Source organism: Myotis davidii, unplaced genomic scaffold, assembly GCF_000327345.1.
Source record: "Myotis davidii unplaced genomic scaffold, ASM32734v1 scaffold93, whole genome shotgun sequence".
In the NCBI taxonomy this organism is placed as follows: Eukaryota; Metazoa; Chordata; class Mammalia; order Chiroptera; family Vespertilionidae; genus Myotis; species Myotis davidii.
The window spans coordinates 10,044,737-10,052,760 of record NW_006292095.1 but is presented as its reverse complement, the minus strand read 5'-3'; the positions used below and the strand labels follow the sequence as shown (position 1 = coordinate 10,052,760).

Below are 8,024 nucleotides of genomic sequence, written 5' to 3'. Positions count from 1 at the left end.
CTGTCTCAATAGATATAGTGAATCATGTTTGCAAATATGCAGGAGAAATTCAAGCTGAGCATGCATGCGTGTGTTTATTTCTCTTGGAGGTAGCTTTGTAGCAGGGTTTGTTTTTTCTCATTCTTCCTATTAGTAATCGGTAAAGGGGAATGTTTCTTCTCTGATTCTGAAATTGTTTCCTGTCAAGAGAGTTCAGTTAGGTTCACTGTGTCCTGGTGATACATAGGATAGCATCTAATTAGCCAATTAGATTAATTGGTATGAATAACTAGATTAATTGTGTAGATTTTGTTTGGCTGGAATCAGTAAGTCAGATAATAAGTGTTGGCAATGATGCCAATAAATTGGAACTCTTATACCTTGCTGGTGGGATTGTAAGATGGTGCAGCATCTTTGTCAATACAGTGTGGCACTTCCTCAAATGATTAAACATAGAGTTACCATATGACCTACCAATTCCATTCCTAGATATGTACATAAGAGAAATAAAAACGTGTTCATACAAGACTTGTATGTGCATGTTTATAGCAGCATTATTCATAATAGCCAGTTTATCATATAAAAGGTGAGGCCTCCCCCCCAATATCCATCAATGGATGTCTAGGTAAACAAAATGAGGTATATCTATGAAAGGGAATATTATTTGGTCACAAAAAGCAATGACATATTGATACACTTTACCACAATGAAGCCAGTCACAAAATTCCATATATTTGATTCCATCTATAAAATGTCCAGAAAGGGAAATGCACAGGGACAAAGTGGATGCGTAGTTGGGTCAGAAGGGGAGGCTGGAAGGATGGGAGAGTGACAGCTAAAGGTTATGGAGTTTTTTTTTAAAGTGATGAAAATGTCCAAAAATTGAATGTGGTGATAGTTACACAATCTGTGAGTATATTAAAAACTCTTCAGTTTTACACTTTAAATGGGTGAATTGTAGAATATGTGAATTTTTGTCTTAATAAGTTTTTAAAATTTTTAAATCAAAACCAGCAGTGTGTTGCTCCATACCTTTGCCAACCTTTCTTATTGTCAGATTGAATTTTTTCCCCTCAGTAATGAGTATTAAATGTTATTCTTTTCATACATTCCTCATTAAGGTTGGGCATCTTTTCATGTTTATTAGCTATGTGGGCTTTTCTTATCTGTACATTTCCTTTTCATATATTTTAACTGTGTATGACTGTGTGTCTTTTCCTAATAATTTTTGGAATATTTGGAGACCCCAGTGTGGACCCCAGAAGTTCTCAGGTTTCCCTGGTTTTCCTTATTACTAGGTCATTTCATGAGCAAAACTAGAGTTTAAACTAGAGTTTATAGTGATGCTCCAAATTCAAATTCAGGGCTAAAGTTTTTACACAAATGTGTTAAACTTACATTTCCAACTCCTTTACCTCATACACACAATAGTTCCAGAATAACAACACCAACAATATGTACAGCCAACAATATAAGTGAAAATTATTTCAAAGCTTTTGTACTATACATTTAAAGAACATTATTTTTGTAATTCTAAAGGACTCATTTAATATGGGAGTGCTGTAAAACAGAAAAATTATAAAGAACAGAAATAATTTATTTAATAACATATTATTACTTCCTCATTGAAAATAATGAGATATGAGCTCCTTGAATAAAAAAAATTTTCAAGAATGGCAAATATTTCAAAATGAAGAAGTAATGTGTTCCTAACCCATATAAAAACCCCAACCATTTCTTCAAATATTACTAAAATATTCTTAAATATTTATAGAGAAATGGGACCAGAATTTTAAGGCTTTTAAAGCACCAACTACTTATCTGACATTTGATAATATCCTAAGTGGATATATTTGTATGTTTTATGAAACAACACTCTATAGTGTTGGATAGAAATTAGATATTTCTCCTTCATTGCAAAGAATATGTACTATAATGTAAATCAAACTGTTCAATATGTTAAGGATATATATGAACGTAAATAATATTTAGCAAAATGAAAACTAAAAAAGGCACTTTTTTTGAGGTTATTACTCCTTACCCGAGGATATTTTTCCATTGATTTTTTTAAAATATATTTTATTGATTTTTTACAGAGAGGAAGGGAGAGAGATAGTTAGAAACATCGATGAGAGAGAAACATCGATCAGCTGCCTCCTGCACATCTCCTACTGGGGATGTGCCCGCAACCCAGGTACATGCCCTTGACCGGAATCGAACCTGGGACCTTTCAGTCCACAGGTCGACGCTCTATCCACTGAGCCAAACCGGTTTCAGAGATTTTTTTGTTTTTTTGAGAGAGAGTGGAAGGAAGAGGGAGGGACACACAGAGAGAAACATCAGTGGGAGAGAGGCACATCAATTGGGTGCCTCCCACACTACTTTGACCAGGGTCTGGGGATCGAGCCTGCAACGAGGTACGTGCCTTTGACCAGAATTGAACCCAGGACCCTTCTGTCCAGGGCCAACGCTCTATCCTTTGAACCAAACTGGCTAGGGCAGCACTTTTTTTTATACAGAATATTTGTCAATTCAATAGCTGCCTGAATGAGGTTCAATAGTAAAGAGAGGTGGAAGCCATAGTCCAGTGATGGTGAGCCTTTTGAGCTCGGCGTGTCAGCATTTTGAAAAACCCTAACTTAACTCTGGTGCCGTGTCACATATAGACATTTTTTGATATTTGCAACCATAGTAAAACAAAGACTTATATTTTTGATATTTATTTTAGAAAAGAATGCTGCAACCTTAGTCTTAGATTTGCAGTACCTTTATTCCAGAGAATTCTATTCCCTTGATTGAAACACACATTTACAATTTGTCCCTTGTTCAGTCTATGAAATTAGGGTCAGCCAGGTGGTCTGCATGACTTATTTTACTCCGTATACAAGTGGCATTAATGGAAATAAATGGCAAGCCTTTCATTTTATGCAGTGCAGATGTTGGCTAGTTAAGCTTGCCTATAAACCATATTTTATCCATAAACTCCAGTGTATTCTATTTAGAAGCACAGAGTCAGGAACTAGTAAGTACAATTAAACTCTTACTGTACATTAAGTTCAGGGAGGCCCCAATGTTTGGCCTGATCAGAGTTTTATCTCTAATCTTAATGGCTTGGTTGAAGCACATAAAGATACTGAAAATTATATGTGTTGTGCAAAAGTGAGCATCCCCAAAGAGCTCTGATTTAACGAACACAACAACATGAAGACTTGTACATCAGGTGCCAGGCTTCTCCTCCTCTTAATGTACATTAAGTTCAGGGAGGCCCCAATGTTTGGCCTGATCAAAGTTTTATCTATAATCTTAATGGCTTGGTTGAAGCACATAAAGATACTGAGAAATTATATGTGTTGTGTAAAAATGAGCATTCCCAAAGAGTTCTGATTTAATGAACACAAACAACATGAAGACTTGTACATTAGGTGCCAGGCTTCTCTTTTGAGCAGTTCATATAGTATAGGGTACAAAATAAATGGTTCATATCAGGCTGTCTGTGTTAACATTCTAATTCCTCCTTAACTCTTGGACTGGGGTCTTGTTGAGTTTTGAAGTGTGGGTGGGGAAATGGTATTGGTGTAGCTGGGAATGAAGAGGTGCAGAAAAAGTTTTAATAGGATGTAAGTCTACCCCTATTTCAACAAAAACCTCCTCCCAGGAAAAGGGATCAGGGCCCATGAACCTAATCACCATTTCCACACTATGAGAAGAAGATAGGATATTATTATTTTTTTAAATCTTTTTGCGATGAAATGATTAGTTTAAGCTCTCACACTCTAGGTTTCTGAGATGCAATGTCTGTTTCCATGGGAACGGCAGTGGCAGGCAGCCCCTGAATTGTCAGGTGCTTCTAATAATCTGGCGGAGGTGTTGACCTATGCCGCCATCTTAGTTTCCCCTCAAGACTTATATTTTTGATATTTATTTTATATATTTAAATGCCACTTAACAAAGAAAAATCAACCAAAAAAATGAGTGCGCGTGTCACCTCTGACACGCGTGCCATAGGTTCGCCATCACTGCCCTATAGTGTAAAACAGAGTTACTGACCTCAAGAAACTTGTTTTATTTGGATGATAAATAAATAAATAAATAAACTTAGTTGGATAAGTCAAATCTCCTATATTCCATGCTCAAAATGTAGGATCTTAACATACACAGGGGATGTTCCAACCAAGTGCAATTTCTTAATTCCTTACTTGAGCTTCTACCCTGAATCCTCGCCTCTTTCGCTGTATTGTGTCCTGGGATATACAAACTGAAAAGAAACTTAGCTATCTCTGCTTTTAAGTCCTTATGCGTCACAAGTCTGGGAAAATCCTTGGGTAGTTAGATCTCTAATTTATCTCCTCTGGTCCTAACCCTGGACACTCTTGTTGCTGGGAAGGAAAGCTGTCTCCCTGAAAGGGCTCCTCAACCACATCTGTACCTCAAATAGCCTCTCAGAACTTCCCTTCACAGGCCCCGCTAAGGCTGTGCTGCAAGGATCCCTTAGAACCTCACACATCCATCCATTTACTCAGCAAATACTGAGGACCTACTATGTGCCAGGCCCTGTGCTAAAAGTACAGTACAGACAAACAAACTCTGCCTTCATGAAGCTTAGAGATTAGAGAGGAAAAGCTATTATAGATGTAAACACACAACGCATTATGCAGCAGCAGGCTACAATACCAGTAAGTGTTATATCTCTGTGGGAAAAAAAGTAAGGGTGAGGCCTAATTTATATTGGAGATAGCATTTATAGGAGTTATTTTCGACACCCAAGATACAAATACTGCATCTGAACCGTGTGGGGAGGGGTCTGACAGAGAGGATGCCTCTGGGTTGGGGCCTGTGCCCAGCTTCTCTCATCTCTTTCTGCCTTGGCTATCATCTCGGTTGAGCATCTTGATGGTGGCCCTTTAGTGTGCTTTCATTAATTGTCCTTAATTGCTTAATAGATTCCTCTTTGGAGAAGGCGAGGTGAGGGGAGGGGGTTTGGGAGCCATGATCTAAGCACTCATCAGGAATATAACAACCCAAACATCCACATGTCAAGGGAGCCATACAGGCAGCAGGGTGATGAGGTCACTGGGTAGAGTTGGCTAAGGGGGTCCTCATGCAGAGGGAAGGACTTGGGCTGCACTAACACATTTCTTCTGCAACCAGCATCATGCTCTGAGCCAGCAGCTGCCAAGCCCAGAGCCTTTCTAGCTGGACTCCCTTCTCTCCCATGTGGCAGGGCGAGCGTGGTGGTGAGCAGGGCCCCGCTGCAGGTCAGTAACTCACAACGCGTCTGATGCCTGTGCAGCCTGGGAAATAGCCAGTGCCTTCCCACTTGTCCAGATTGATGAACAATTTATGCTCAGTGAGTAGAAATTAATTTTGACCTCATTCATTTTATTGTAATTATGGCAGTGACTGTGGGCTTTTTGTTTGAACATTTATATTGGTAGGTAGTTTTATGTTGCACAAAGCTGCATTAAATGAACAGGCATATTTCAAATGCTAACATAAAACTGTTAATAAATTAGTAATTCTATGACTCTAAAAGCCAGATTTCTGAATTAGCTATATAAGGTGCAAGCCTAATGAATCCAGCATTTAATATTGTAGCATTTCCACTGGCCTGAGGTCTAGAGTTGGAAGCAAGTCTTTCCTTACTCCTTCTACACATTCAACATCCTGTGCCCTATCAAATGCCAGGATATGTGAATGACTTTGAGATCTCCTGACATATATATAGGATGTCCCAAAAACATATATACTGGTACACACTTTAACAGCTGATAGCTCAATTGATGTTTCTTTTTTCTTTTTTTTTTTCAGCCAGACTAAGCTTTGAACAAAGGAAATTCATTCTAAAATGCTACTGGAAGTTTGAAAATGCATTTAAAGTATAAGCACTGTCTTTATAATTATTCAAAGTATCCCAAAAATGTATACACACTTTAACAGCTGATTACTCACCTAATTTTCACTCTTTCTCAGATTTAACTGATTTGAAATATTGGGTGAAGGCAGACTAAACTTTGAACAAAGAAAATTTATCCACTAGACTTTTTCATGGGGACACATAAAGTTTACAGCACAAAACCTGCAACAGTTTATGAATTGAGGGCGCCAAGTACCAAACAAAATGATTCTTGATGTTTGTGATTCCATCACTTTGCGTTATCAGCAGTTTAAAAATAGGCATTGACAAAAAATTATTCATTTCCGTAGATTCTTTTACTAGTAAATTTTGAAAATGAGCTGTATGTTAGTAAACACCGACTTTATAATCATTCAAAGAGTGTATACGTTTTTTGTGACTCCCTATACATATAATCTATAAGAATAAAAGCATAATATGCAAACTGACCAAAACCACTGAACAGCAGAATCACCTTCCAGACGACCTTCCGGACGACCACGCTATGACACGCACTGGAGCCAGGCCATCCAAGGCGGGTGCCATGCCATTGGTGGTGGTGGTGTGTGTGTGTGGTGGGGGACTGCCTTGCCCCTTGATGGTCCCAAAGAGGGAGGCCCAGGCCGCTGCCACAGCCTGCAGGAAGCGCTGGACTGCCACTCCTCCTGCTATGATGCCTGGGCAGATCCCAGGCCCTTCGTGATTGCAGTCTCTCTGCCAGGGCTCGGCCCCCTGACTGGATTCCCCAGCTCCGCCCTGGCTGCAGAGGAGCTGAAATACTCTGACATTGGCAACCTTGGGGCCATGATCACCCCCTGGCACTTCCTGGAGGTGAAACTGGGCAAGAGGCCTCCACCTGTGAAAAGTGAGCTAGAGGAGGAAGAGGAGCGGAGGAAAAGGCGCCGGGAGAAGAACAAAGTGCAAGTGGCGGCAGCCGGATGCTGGAAAAGAAGAGGGAGCGGACAGAGTTTCTGCAGCGGAAGCGGCTGGAGCTCATGAATGCGGAGCTGAAAACCCAGATGGAGGAGCTGAAGCCGGAGCAGCGGCAGCTCTTCCTGATGCTCAGCTGGCATCGCCCCACCTGCATCGTCAGGACCGACAGCGTTAAGACCACGACTCAGAAGGCAACCCACTGCTGGAGCAGCTGGAGAAGTGATCTTGGGCTGGGAGGAGGAAGAGGAGGAGGAGAGGGGAGAGGGAGGAGGAGGAGGGTCCCAGAGCGCTCCTCCTTGCTGCATGAAAGACTATTCAATGAGGCTCAGCACAGCCAGCATTGGCTGGGCTTCTTTGTGAAACTCAGATCAGCCACACCAGGGGAAGACACACAGGCTGATGAAACCCAGGACCAAGCACTGAGACCAAAGTAGTCCTAAGGGGGGCCTGTTCTGCCTGGGGCCAGGTTTGCAGGAGGCAGGACAGAGGCTCTGGGCAGAAGAGATGCCCAACCAGGCAGTTGTGGGCACTTCTCCGGCCTCTCCGCCAGGGCACCCACCAAAGGACCTTTAGCAGCCGGGAAAAGCCATGAGTTGCAACCAAAATTAGGCTGAGGATGGAACTCAGAGTGAAACTGCTATATGCCTGCCCCATCCCTGACCATGACCCTGACCTTGATGCAAGGCTGGGGAAGGGCACAGTGCCAGGCCCTGGTGTGCCCACCACCATCGTCCAGCTCAGTCCTGCCTGCAGTGGCAGCCGAGGTGCACCCTCGCCGGACCTGCTGGAGTTGCTGTGGGCATGAGGTGTGGGCGCCCTTCCAAAGCACATACTCACTGAATGTTTACAGACTGGCTGTCCTGGCAGGGCTTTCAACTGCACATGTTTTTTATACTTTCTTTTTTTAAAAAAATATTTTTTACCAAAACATTTTTTATACAAGCAACATATAAATGGATTTCTATAATCACTCGATGTGATACAGTATAAATATGCTATGGTTTGTTATGATCAGGTATTCAGCGGTTATGGCCATTGCGTGTAACTTCTAAGTACTGTAGTCTCTGGGTGTTGGGGGTAGCAGGGGTGGTGTGCGGTGCATTTCCATCCTGGTAAACCCTTCATGGTACTCAGTTCTGTATCACTGAGTAAACATTACTCTTACTTAAAAAAAAAAAAAGAGAGGGAGGCCCAGGCTGCCCCACTGCGGTGCTGTGGC

At 41.5% G+C, this 8,024-nt stretch overlaps 1 pseudogene; it reads left to right on the top strand.

Annotated features, from left to right (window-relative positions):
- Window positions 1-6,533: 6,533 nt before the first annotated feature.
- Window positions 6,534-7,028, top strand: LOC102771071 (annotated as a pseudogene).
- Window positions 7,029-8,024: the final 996 nt, after the last annotated feature.